General features: G+C 37.0%; 1 protein-coding gene across 2 annotated transcripts in view; it reads left to right on the top strand.

Annotated features, from left to right (window-relative positions):
• The window catches only part of DIAPH2 (diaphanous related formin 2), a 950,551-nt gene that overhangs the window by 646,816 nt on the left and 290,025 nt on the right, over window positions 1-13,710 (top strand). The window lies entirely within an intron of this gene.

The following is a 13,710-nucleotide window of genomic DNA, read 5'->3' as shown; positions in this document are numbered from 1 at the left end:
ATTTCTTCCTTGCCCCACTTTTCTCAGAGCTCCAGCCCACACACATTATAACAAGGATTCCTTGTCAGCATACTGCCCCCCTCGCAGCTATTTGTTTTGTATAGCTTTAAATTAAAGCTCCAGATCATCTCTCTCCCCAACCAGACTCATTTCTGGTCCATCTAAAACACTCATGCAGATCTTTGTCCTGAAAAACTCAGTGAGTGCAGGGATCAAAATCCATCTGTCTGTGCCACTGGCCCAGGTCACTTGAGCTTCCTGAGAATGAGTCAGGTACCCTTCTTCTGTGTCCCCAACTTCATAGATCACATACATGTTCTGAATAGCCTAACAGAAGCCCCCTTCACTAAGCTTCAGTTGAAGGATGGAGCATCTCCATATACAAACACCCCCCTGGCAGGTGTCTCATTTCATGACAAGAGCTTCCTCCAGAGAATCTCTTTTTAAATCCTGTCCTCCTCCACTCTGCTAACCTTTTATACTTCTGATAATTCTACACATGGGAATCTGCCTAAAGATATTTTTCTATCAAATGTTTATCTGACATTGGTATGTCAGCCGAGTATGAGAAGTTCAATTTTAATATCTAGTTACACATGTAGTGTATTTTTGTTGTCATTTTCACACCTGGGCTTCTTCATATGTCAGTAGGCTATATGAGACTGTAAAGTATTTCTGTACTTTGTGGTGTCTGGTGCTTTCATTTGTCACCACAAACAGGCAGATTACCACAATCAGAGTGTAAATGACACCATATTTAGATTGCAGAATAAGCTATGCTATTTTGAAGTTGGTATCTGACTTCTGTAAAAAGATGTTTAAGAAAGCCAATTATACCTTCAGAAAGATGAACAGCTCCTTGTCTTTGGAGAGGAAGACAAAGATTTAAACTCTGTGTGACTGAGAGAGTCTAATCATCAGACATCAGAAAGATGGTGAGTCTAGGATATTAGCTGTGCAGCGTAGGAGGAAATGCCAACCACATTCACACAAAATGGCTCATAGATAATACTGAGGGCTTGGTTGAGGTTGGATGTATAGATTTACTAGCAGAGATAGTACTTGTAGTATTGGTCCAAAATCAGCTCTTTCTGGCAGATGAAGAAGCAAAACAATGGAGGGAAATTGACACAGCGAGGGATTACAGTTTAGGTGACAGGCCATGGGGCCATGCTGGGTGGTAAAGGAAGGGAAGCCAGGAGTCAACTAATAGATGGTTTACATAAAAGGATTTCTGCACATGCAGAGCAGGTATACTGGGAACGAGAGGACTTAAAGACTGTGATAATGATGGATCACAAAGTAGGATGTTGTACCTGGAGTTTTCAAGAGCAGTGTAGTTCTGGGTAGTCACATCACATATGCGAAGCTAATAAGTAAACTTCTCCATGAAATTGAAAAATGGATGTTGTGGAGAGTGATAGTATGTGAAGGTGAAAGACCTTGAGACTCTTGTCATAGAGGGGGATTTTGAGTTTAAAATTGATGAGGTGGAGTAAGTATTTATTTGGCATCTAGGTAATGACGAAGTACCAATGTGTGGCAGTGAGACAGAGGAGAGCTAGTAAAGGGATGCAGAATGTTCTGGTAGGATTTACTTTAGAGGATGATGAGTCTGTGAGCCAGGCACAGAAGACCTAATAAGCTTGAGGTTTGAATTGAATGAAGGTTGAATTTTCTGTTGATTGTATCAATGGAACAGTAGTGGGTCATGTTATAGTTGAACAATATGCCTATAAGAAACAAGGATGAGAATGGAAAGGTAAGACAATGAAAGATATGTTAGGCAAAAAAAGGCCAATTTTTTTATTTCATGTCTACAATTAATTGGGGTCATAATATTTATTGCTAATTTATATCCTAATGCAACAAGATATGTGTTATTTTTAACTTGTTTTTTAATGGAAAATAAGCGTGCACAAAAGTAGAGAAAATGATGTGATGACTCCCTCTCTACCTGTCATTCAGCTTCAATAATTATTAATATTTTACCAATTAATCCCTTTTTTCAAATGAGAGAAACTGAGATTCATAGAGTTTAATTAAGCACTTTGCCCAAGATTCTATGGCTAGTTCATAATTGACCGTGCCAGAAATTGAATTCAAAGCCTATGTTCTTTCCACCATACTATGCTTTTTCCCTGTAAACCATTTCTGTCTTTTTTTAAAAAAATCTTTCACTCTAGGAGCACTTCCCTGTAGCATTGGAAAGCTGACCAGTTGAAACTGGTTCATCTCCTCTTCTATCCTTCTTGGTTACTTAGCACCCCCACATACTTGACCTGTCATTTATTTCTAGTCATTTGGGAGGAGAACTGCTTCTCTTACAACTGCTTTATAATTGCATCTTTTTAGTTAACTGCTTTTTTTTTTTTTTTTGAAGAATTCTTCCAAGATTAATTTCTGAGCATCCCAATTCTTTTTTGTCCAGAGTACTGGTGCTCTAATGGTTATTTTGTAGGTAAACATTATTTTTCATTCACATTAATTGTGGACCCTACCAGCCAAATACAGGATTGTTGAGAGGAAAATATGAGCATTTAGCACAGATGTAAAATCTTGCTTTTTAAATAGATGCTAAAATGTGACATGTCCATAATGATGTGCTAGTTGTCCGTAATCTCCCCAGGTGTTGAAACACCACTTGCCTTTCAACATATATGGACATAGTTTGTTCAGGAACACAGAAATATTCAAGACAAAGCACAACATATGTAGTAATGTCTCTAACTTTTTATTAGATTTGCTTTAAACAGTGGTCTGTTATGTCTTCATTTACATTGTCCATTTAATAGGCTTCCCCAGCAGTAGTGCTTCGGTAATTAGTTGGCTTATTTATATCTCAACACCTTGAGCTGCTACATCTCATTTAACTTATTGCTCTTTAAAGTTCTTGTTACTCAGTGGTTCTCAGCCCTGGATACACATTAGAAGCATCTGGGGAAGTCTTATAAAATACAGGTGTCTGGGCACCAACACAGACCAATTAAATCAGAATCTCTGAGAGTTGTAGCTCTGAGAACCATAGTGATAATTCTTATTCTTTGACCAGTGCCACTCAGAACACTCTGCTCAGCATGAGGTTGAGGCAGTGAAAACAACAGTCCAATTCTTTACCTCATCTCTTCCACTTTTATTTTTCTTCATTTAGCAGTATTTTTTTTCTAATGTGATGAAAAACCATCACATTCATGGATTATCAGAGCTTAATATTTCTTCATTTGCTTCAAATGTCATTGCAAAATGCAATAGGATTCCAGGAGTAAAACTATATTTGAAGATTTTAAAGGAGACCCATTTGCTGTGTACTCATGTTATTGTACACGGCTTCCCTGGTGGCTCAGAGGTTAAAGCGTCTGCCTGCAATGCAAGAGACATAGGTTCGATCCCTGGGTCGGGAAGATACCCTGGAGAAGGAAATGGCAATCCACTCCAGTATTCTTGCCTGGAGAATCCCATAGACGGAGGAGCCTGATAGGCTACAGTCCATGGGGTCGCAAAGAGTCGGACACGACTAAGCAACTTCACTTTCCCTTTTCACTTTCATGTTATTGTGATACAAAGGAAGAAGGGCAAGAAGATTCTGAGCTAAGACAAAGGAAATTGAATGAGGATGAGACACTGGGGGATCTAATGTTGTTTAGTGTGAAGGACCCTCAGAAGAGCTGGAGAGGGTATGAGCTGTATTCTGAAGGACTTTGGATCTCATTTCAAGGGATTTGATTAGGACCAAATACGTAATTTGTGAGGCGAGTACAAAGTAACAATGTAGGACTGCTCTTCTTAAATCATTAAAAATTTTAAGATGGCAGCAGGAGAGCATTAAACCAAGCATAGAAATCTTCTAAACATGGGCCCCTATGTTACTGCCCAGATCCCTTCCCACACAGCTGGCCCTGACTTTAGTTATATTCTGGAGGTAATGGGAGACAGAAAAGATATAGGCAGGGGAGTGACTTAAGGCTTGTTATAAAAATTGTTCTGATCACTAGGTATACAAATGGATTGTTGAGCTGAGATACCAGGTACTACCAATGGCTTTTATGAAAACTGGTGTGAAAATCTCCATATTTTTTCTGTGATTTTTAACTCTTGTTATGATAATAGTAGTGATGATACTAGTAATAGCTTCCATTAGTATAGCACTTAAACACTTTTATATACAGTATTGTCATTTGATTATTCAACCATCTGATTATCAGGCAAGGTATATATTGTTATCCTTGGTTTATAGATAAGAAACAATTAAGTGATTTACCAAAACTTAGGTGACTAGTGGATGATGTATAAGGGATTCAAGTCAGCCCTTTTGACATTGCACTACTGATATTTCTATTCTACTCATAATGCTACTTTTGTTATTAAGAACTAATTAATGAAAGCAATTTATAAAGCATCTTTTTGTCCACTTGCACTTTTTTGGTGAAGTGCACTAAACTGTAGGTAAAATCACTGTCCAAAATATTTTCAGAGCTCCTCATACAAATATCTACATGATGGATTTTTTAGTTTTATGCCAGCAAGATTTGTTTGCACAAAGATGTCTCTTTTCTTTTACTCAGACATTAAAGAAATGTTCCATACACCATTCTTTAGCTGGCTCTCAGGAAACTTACATTCAAAAACATAGCAGTCACTTTTCAAAAATAGCTCATCCAGTCCCTTGACTGCCTCTAGATGCTGTTTACTGTTTCTATCCTTGACAATGCTATTTCATATTTTATTTAATTGTCTTATGTTAAATTGTTACTTCAAATACATTTGGAAGCATTCAGGACACAAATCCTTACAAAAGAGAATAATAACCATTTGGAAATTTATGCAAAAGAAGAAGATGCAGCACAAATGAATATTAAAGTGGCTGAGCGATATTTTGGGAGACTTACCCATTCAAGTTTCTTAAAGCAGGAAGTAGCTGACAAGTCAGATAAGCATTCCCTAATTAAACAAAAGGTAAGACTGACTGGTAACATGCGAGTTAAATGCATGTTTGAACCTACAAATGACTTAGGCCAACCAATCTACTACTCTGTAGATTGTATAATATTGCTATTCAGTTCAGTGGCTCAGTCATGTCAGACTCTTTGTGACCCGATGGACTGCAGCACGCCAGGCTTCTCTGTCCATCACCAACTCCCAGGGCTTGCTCAAACTCATGTCCATCGACTCAGTGATACCATCCAACCATCTCATCCTCTTCCATCCCCTTCTCCTGCCTTCAATCTTTCCCAGCATCAGGGATGTCTCCAATGAGTCAGGTCTTCACATCAGGTGGCCAAAGTATTGGAGCTTCAGCTTTAGTATCAGTCCTTCCAATGAATTTTCAGGACTGATTTCCTTTAGGATTGACTGGTTTGATCTCCTTGCTGTCCAAGGGACTCTCAAGAGTCTTCTCCAACACCACAGTTCAAAAGCATCAGTTATTCGGCTCTCAGCTTTCTTTATAGTCCAACTCTAACATCCATACATGACTACTGGAAAAACCATAGCATTGACTAGATGGACCTTTGTCAGCAAAGTCATGTCTCTGATTTTTAATACGCTGTCTAGCTTTGTCATAGCTTTTCTTCCAAGGAGCAAATGTCTTTTGATTTCATGGCTGCAGTCACCATTTGCAGTGATTTTGGATCCCAAGAAAATAAAGTCTCTCACTGTTTCCATTGTTTCCCCATCTATTTGCCATGAGGTGATGGGACTGGATGCCATGATCTTTTTTTGAATGTTGAGTCTTAAGTCAGCTTTTTCACTCTCCTCTTTCACTTTCATCAAGAAGCTCTTTAGTTACTCTTTGCTTACTGCCATGAGGGTGGTGTCATCTGCATATCTGAGGTTATTGATATTTCTGTTGGCAATCTTGATTCCAGCTTGTGCTTCATCCAGCCTGGCATTTCGCATGATGTACTCTGCATATAAGTAAAATAAGCAGGTTGACAACATACAGCCTTGACGTACTCGTTTCCCAATTTGGAACCAGTCTGTTGTTCCATGTCTGGTTCTAACTGTTGCTTCTTGACCTGCATACAGGTTTCTTAGGAGTCAGGTAAGGTGATCCCATCTCTTAAAGAATTTTCCACAATTTGTTTTGATCCACACAGTCAAAGGCTTTGGCATAATCAATAAAGCAAAAGTAGATGTTTTTCTAGAATTCTCTTGCTTTTTCTGTGATCCAACAGATGTTGGCAATTTCATCTCTGCCTTTTCTAAATTACTTATTATAAATGGAAAGTAATTTAGAAATATCCTAGTCTATTGGTTTTAACTTATGGGTGAGTAAACTGAGACTTAGAAGAGGTGACATATGTCCAAACTGAATAACATTTTGCAACTGTTTTATTGGAATCTGAAGATGATTGGAATCTGAGAGATGATTTCTATAGAGTTTTGCTGAGTTTTTTAAAAATTATATTTTTGTTTGAGTTATTCAAGTTGTGTATGAATATAGTAGTTACAGATGGAACACTAGTTTTTTTTCTTTTGTGTAGATAATTATAGAAATGTAGAGCAACCACAGGAAATCAATAGTAATTAACATAACAATTTAGATATATCACACTCTATTGAACGTTGAAGCTCTTTCTTATACACTATCAGCATTATATTTTCTGTAGAAAATGTGTAGGTTGTAGCACTGGATTATAAATTTGAGAGTAGGTTTTTTTTTGTTTTGTTTTGTTTAAATAAGTGAAATTTTTTCCTAATGTTTATGGAGTTCCAAGTATATGACATTGCATTTATATTTTATTTTATGCTATTAACATAGTGAGTCTTGCCTTTGGATATGAAAAACTTAATCTCTTTTATAATTTTCCTCTCTTCCTTTCTTTCCCCACCATCCTTTAGCGGTCTTCTCCAATCTTCTATCAATCCTTCACTGTACAGAGGTGTTAGGCTTAAATCTCCCCTTCCCCCTCTACCCTCTGCCCTACACCAGACCTAAGCTTTAAAGTATAACTGCATATTTTAACTTAGATACATATCTCCACACCCGAAACTCAGTATAATGAATACTAGTTCATCCCTTCTGAAACCTTCCTTTTAATGTTACCAACACCCTTCTTAGTTATATAACTTCAGTCTCTAGTGGTGGTCTTGTCTCTTCTCTCTCACTTGCCTTCCATAACCATTTAATTAGAATAACTTATTATTATTATTATTATTACTATTAACAGTTGTTTAGCACTTACCATGTACTAGGCACAGTGCCAAGTACTTATTCTTTCATCTTCAGAAGTGTTCTATGAATTGAGTTGTTATGACCTGCGTTTCACAGTTGGACCAACCATGTACAGAGAAATTAGACAGCTTCTTTCAGTCAAAACCCTCAGATATTGAAGAGCTGGGATTCAAACTCATGTAATCTGGCTCTGTAATCCAGATTCATATTCATTGCCTTCAACCTCTTACTGAATTACATCTAGTCCCTTTCTCTTATACCTTACTCCAAGCTTTCATTACCTCTTGCCAAGACTACTGCAGTAGTAGTCTGACCACTTTCCCCAGATTCTCCCTCCTTGCAGTCCATTTCATATACCAGCCTGAGACAAATTATCCCAAAGCAAGGCGAGGTACATTTTACTGTCCATAGCTCAAAAGAACAGAGAAGGCAATGGCAACCCACTCCAGTACTCTAGCCTGGCAAATCCCATGGATGGAGGAGCCTGGTAGGCTGCAGTCCATGGGGTCGCGAAGAGTCAGACACGACTGAGCGACTTCACTTTCACTGTTCACTTTCATGCATTGGAGAAGGAAATGGCAACCCACTCCAGTGTTCTTGCCTGGAGAATCCCAGGGACGGGGGAGCCTGGTGGGCTGCCGTCTATGGGGTCGCACAGAGTCGGACACGACTGAAGTGACTTAACAGTAGCAACAGCAGTTCAAACGAAAATGGAATGGCTTCAAACTCACTAGTATTTAAAGGAATTTTTCCTCTTCTTCACTAATCGTATGCCATAAACAAATTTAATCACTTGCCAAAACACTATTATCTTTAAGTATTGACTTATCTAAGCTTGAATTTGTCAAATTTATTTTCTTAATTATGAGATTTTGTAGTTACCCATTTTATACATCATTCTGTGTACATAAACCTCCAGACCATATAATAATCATCATCTGTATTACTTGTTTTCCCTCTGAGATCTTTAAAATGCTCTCACATATAAACATGTGTTGTCGATTTCTTTTGAAAATGTTTCAAATGTGTAATTGACATGATGATGGTTTTACAGCATAATTCCCCAATGTTTATGTGAACTTTATGGGATTTGAATATGAGGAAGAAACTTGTCTCATTAAGACATGTGCTCACATGTGCTCTGGGATGCCTTTATAGCCCCATCTATACCTTCTCTGTTTCCTCTTTTTACCAAAGATGTGAATTTGCACCCTGGCTGGCTGAAGTTATAGGTAATAGGTACAGAATCTTTTTTTTTTTTTCTCTCTCTTTTTAGAAAGCTAACTGACTGCTACAGCAGTCAAACTCATGACCTTGGCCTCATTAGCACCATGAGCTAACCAACTCTGACATGTAGAAATTACACAAGCAACAAATCATAAGGAAAAACAGAACTAAAAGATGGCCTTTAGGGAAATAATTTTCTTAAAGAGCATATCCAAATTGAGACCTGCATTTAGCAGCTTATATCGAATTCTTGATCCTGCAGAGTTGGTTTTAAGAGTGCAAAACAATAAAATAATGGCAGTAGAGATTATAAGATTACTCTCTTTCTTGTGTGATGTAGATTTATACAGAAACAGGGGTTCTAACCACCTGTCAGTAACATGGTTTTGTCAGTTTTCCCGTAGATTTTTATTCATGAAAATAGCACTATTGGCAAACATGAGGTAGTGAGTGAAAGTATCCTACACACACAGTTCCCCATACTAGTTTGCCGGTTTATTTCACTGATTCGTTGTGCACTGTATTTTTTTTCCCCAGTGTTGTTGGACTAAAGCAGAGTATGAGTGAAAATGGCTATGGCTGTAAGTGGTTTTGATAAATGCACAGGTGCCAAATATTACTATTGGAGTGACTTTTTCCACTAAAGCATTACTATTACTAGTACTACTATTTTGTACCCATCTTACAAAATATGGGGTAGAATTTGATCAAGTTTTTATTGTGAAAAACAAGGCCTATTTCTGATTCTTTTGTACATTTCATGACTTTGGAAAAAGTCTTTATTTCTACACCACAGTCCCCTCTACCTCTTAATATCAGGATACCAAGGTTTGATGTCAGAATTAACAGATTTATCAGTGACTCTTCTGGACAAGCAAAAATAGAATACATTTGCACAGTCATGGTTGTCTCAGGGGTCAAGAGCAAGTGTTAATCCAAAATCACAAACAATGTATAGTTCTGTTTGCGGTTTTGAGGACTTAAAGCATGTTTCTTCAATTATAACTAGTGCTGTATTTCTTGACTCTTTCTGGTTATCATAACTACATGAATTTTACCCTCATAACCTGAGCTAGGCATTTGGAATTTAGTAAGTAGTTGAAGTTTGAATAAATAATGAACATGATATAAATGAATTTTATATAATTGATAAAATAGACACATGGATTGAATGGGATACCTGACATTATTGATAACAGGAAATAGTCAACAGTTTTATTACAGTTTCCTTATTTTTTAATATGGAAATAAATCTATTATATGCTACACGTGACATAGGTTATCTAACTTTAGTTACATTTAAGAGAAAATTGAAATGATAGATTTAAGAAATCATGTTTGCAAAACTCATTTGATTAAGTCAGAAATATAGAAATTCATCTTTAGGCAGACTCAGATACAGAATTTGTTATTAATCTATGAAGTTACAGATCTGATGTATGTTATTTTCACATTTACTATTAAGGAATTCTCAGTTGTTTTCTTTCCTCTTTCTGGGTTTGTACGTGTCACACAAACTACAAAGAATGTTAATTTGCTGGCCTGCTTCTCTTGAGAGGTTCACCACATTTTTGAGGTAGAACAGAAAAGGATTTTTTTTTTTTTCAGAATAGGATTTTTTTAAAAAGGAAAGTAGTAGCTAGCTGTGAAGACTAAATGAGACAGATAGAAAGGATAGCATTGATGTGCATATAGTGTCCCATAATGAAAAGTAATAATGGTCATTATTATTGATAAGTCCTAGAACTGAATTAGGCTGAGGGTCTTGAATTATCATTAGCATTAATAACAATAATGTTGATATTAGTATTATTAATACTATTATATTTTGAGGTGACAAGGGAAACATATGAAAAGATAGCAATTTGGGCTTAAATATGAAGAAGTTCCCTAGAGAAGGAAATGGCAACCCACTCCGGTATTCTTCCGTGGAGAATCCTAGGACAGAGAAGCCTCAGTTCAGTTCAGTTCAGTCGCTCAGTCGTGTCTGAATCTTTGTGACTCCATGAATCGCAGCACGCCAGGCCTCCCTGTCCATCACCAACTCCCGGAGTCTACTCAAATTCATGTCCATCGAGTCGGTGATGCCATCCAGCCATCTCATCCTCTGTCGTCCCCTTCTCCTCCTGCCCCCAATCCCTCCCAGCATCAGGGTCTTTTCAAATGAGTCAACTCTTCGCATCAGGTGGCCAAAGTATTGGAGTTTCAGCTTCAGCATCAGTCCTTCCAGTGAATATTTAGGACTGATCTCCTTTAGGATGGACTGGTTGGATCTCCTTGCTGTCCAAGGGGCTCTCAAGAGTCTTCTCCAACACCAGAGTTCAAAAGCATCAATTTTTCAGCACTCAGCTTTCTTCACAGTCCAACTCTCACATCCATACATGACCACTGGAAAAACCATAGCCTTGACTAGACAGACCTTTGTTGGCAAAGTAATGTCTCTGCCTTTCTAAATAGCTCAACTGGAATTCCATCACCTCCACTAGCTTTGTTCGTAGTGATGCTTTCTAAGGCCCGCTTGACTTCACATTCCAGGATGTCTGGCTCTGGGTGAGTGATCACACCATCGTGATTATCTGGGTCGTGAAGATCTTTTTTGTACAGTTCTTCTGTGTATTCTTGCCACCTCTTCCTAATATCTTCTGCTTCTGTTAGGTCCATACCATTTCTGTCCTTTATCGAACCCATCTTTGCATAAAATGTTCCCTTGGTATCTCTGATTTTCTTGAAGAGATCTCTAGTCTTTCCCAATCTATTGTTTTCCTCTATTTCTTTGCATTGATCGCTGAGGAAGGCTTTCTTATCTCTCCTTGCTATTCTTTGGAACTCTGCATTCAAATAGGAATACCTTTCCTTTTCTCCTCTGCTTTTCACTTCTCTTCTTTTCACAGCTATTTGTAAGGCCTCCTAAGACAGCCATTTTGCCTTTTTGCATTTCTTTTCCATGGGGATGGTCTTGATCCCTGTCTCCTGTACAATGTCACCAACCTCTGTCCATAGTTCATCATGCTTTCTGTCTATCAGATCTAGTCCCCTTAAATCTATTTCTCACTTCCACTGTATAGTCATAAGGAATTTGATTTAGGTCATACCTGAATGGTCTAGTGGTTTTCCCTACTTTCTTCAGTTTAAGTCTGAATTTGGCAATAAGGAGTTCATGATGTGAGCCACAGTCAGCTCCCAGTCTTGTTTTTGCTGACTGTATAGAGCTTCTCCATCTTTGGCTGCAAAGAATATAATCAATCTGATTTCAGTGTTGAACATCTGGTGATGTCCATGTGTAGAGTCTTCTCTTGTGTTGTTGGAAGAGGGTGTTTGCTATGACTAGTGCGTTCTCTTGGCAAAACTCTATTAGCCTTTGCCCTGCTTCATTCCGTACTCTGAGGCCAAATTTGCTTGTTGAATGCAAAAGTAGGAAATCAAGAAACAGAGAAGCCTAGCAAGCTATAATCCATAGGGTCACAAAGAGTCAGACATGACTGAAGCAACTTAGCACACATGCTGAAGAAGTTTCCAGTCAGGACTACCATCAACCCATCTGGATAAAGTGCTACTTTTTGGAGAGTGCTGGTAGAAAAGACTAGAAGGAAAAGTCAGAGGATCCTAGTTACAAATTATATAGCTTGATATTTACCTTTTAGAAATGTACTGATGGAAAAATACTTTAAGAAGATCTATATCAAAGATTTGAATTTCAGGGACTTTTAACATCACTGAGTACACCACCTACCAATTTTGAAATACTGTGAGATTTGGGTGATTTGCCCAAGGTCACACCATTTGTTGATGGCAAAAGAAGGTCTTGCACCTCAGATACCCATCATGAAGGTAGCCTGGTACTCTTCTTATTTAAATAACCTGACAACAGTGTTCAGAGTGGATATTATAAACAGGGTGCCAAATGTCACTCTAAAGCAAAATATTTTTATTTCAATTAGAATTATGCATATACATTGGAGATGATATAACCATAGTGACCAAGGTAAACAGACTTTTAAAATTTCAATTAAGGTACTTTCATCAAAGCTGCATAATAAATACCATTTGTAGTAAATTTATTCTCTATGTCATACATTTATAATATATTCAAAATCAAATATCAAGAGTAAATTATACTTCAACTGAAAATGTCATGTCAATTTTTTGTTTGTTCAAATACTAGTGAAGATTAGTTTATTGGACCTATTTCTTTTAGAACAATAGAAGTTTGAGAACTATACTTGGAAGTAGAACAGGAAAGCATAACTATAGATATAAGTGATGTAAGAAGAATTTTATTCCCAATTGTGTACTGAAAGACTGACAAGCACTAGATTAATATTGAATAGGTAATTTGCAATTCTGTGTGGTTTGCAGAGATATCATATTTTGCTATTCTTAGGAACTTGATTTTTGAATTTATTATGAATTTATTTTGGAGGTTTTCTGATACCCAAAAGACTTTAAAATGGCAGAATTTCCCTGTAGACATTCATGGAATAAATTATATGTTATTGTTCTTAGAGTATGAATCTCTCTATATTGTGTATACAGTGATCTGGTTTCATTGGGTGATTAATGGCTCATAAGGTAGAGAATAATAGATATATTCAATAGTGATGTACCCATTTGCATTTTGTAACAGATTTGTGATTGATAATTGTGAAGATTCAGATCTTTTGTTGTTATTGCCAAAAAGATAATATTTTTTTGAAATAGAATTCATAGTATCAATAGCAAAATACATAACTATAATAACTATATATAAAATTATATATAGAGAAAGAACAATTCAGTGAAGCTTCCCAACTTTACAAGGACCCCATCAAGTCCAAAGTGACTGACTATACTAGTAGCTGATAATTAGCTTATTTCTAAAGAAAGTCAGAAGAATTACTCCATGTTTATTTACAATGTAAAGGTTATGAAAGCTTAATAATTAGTAGCTTTTACATGAATTTAATACATATAGTTTTCATCCTCATGCTGTTCAGATGGCCATAAGACACGAATCATGCCCTCTATGAAGGGTTTAAACATTTAAATAAAATATTTGTTACCTGGGGTGTCCTCAAATATGTTATGTTCTAAGTTTTATCATGAAATGAAAACATTTTTCTAACAATCAAGAACAGCAGAGTATTCAAAACATGTTAGAGCAAGATCATGAGACCTGCGAATGACTACCTAATTGTTCTTTATCATTTACTCCCCACCTCTGATTCAGCCTTAAGTGGTTGTTTAAGGGAATAAGCACAAAGTATGTTAGGAAAATTGAAGTTACACTACAGTTTCTTCTGAGATGTTGTTAAGTCCTAAACAGATTTCAA

The sequence above is a fragment of the Cervus elaphus genome, chromosome X (genome assembly GCF_910594005.1).
Source record: "Cervus elaphus chromosome X, mCerEla1.1, whole genome shotgun sequence".
Lineage (NCBI taxonomy): Eukaryota > Metazoa > Chordata > Mammalia > Artiodactyla > Cervidae > Cervus > Cervus elaphus.
The sequence above is the reverse complement of the archived record's forward strand: the minus strand, read 5'-3'. Positions and strand labels throughout refer to the sequence as shown.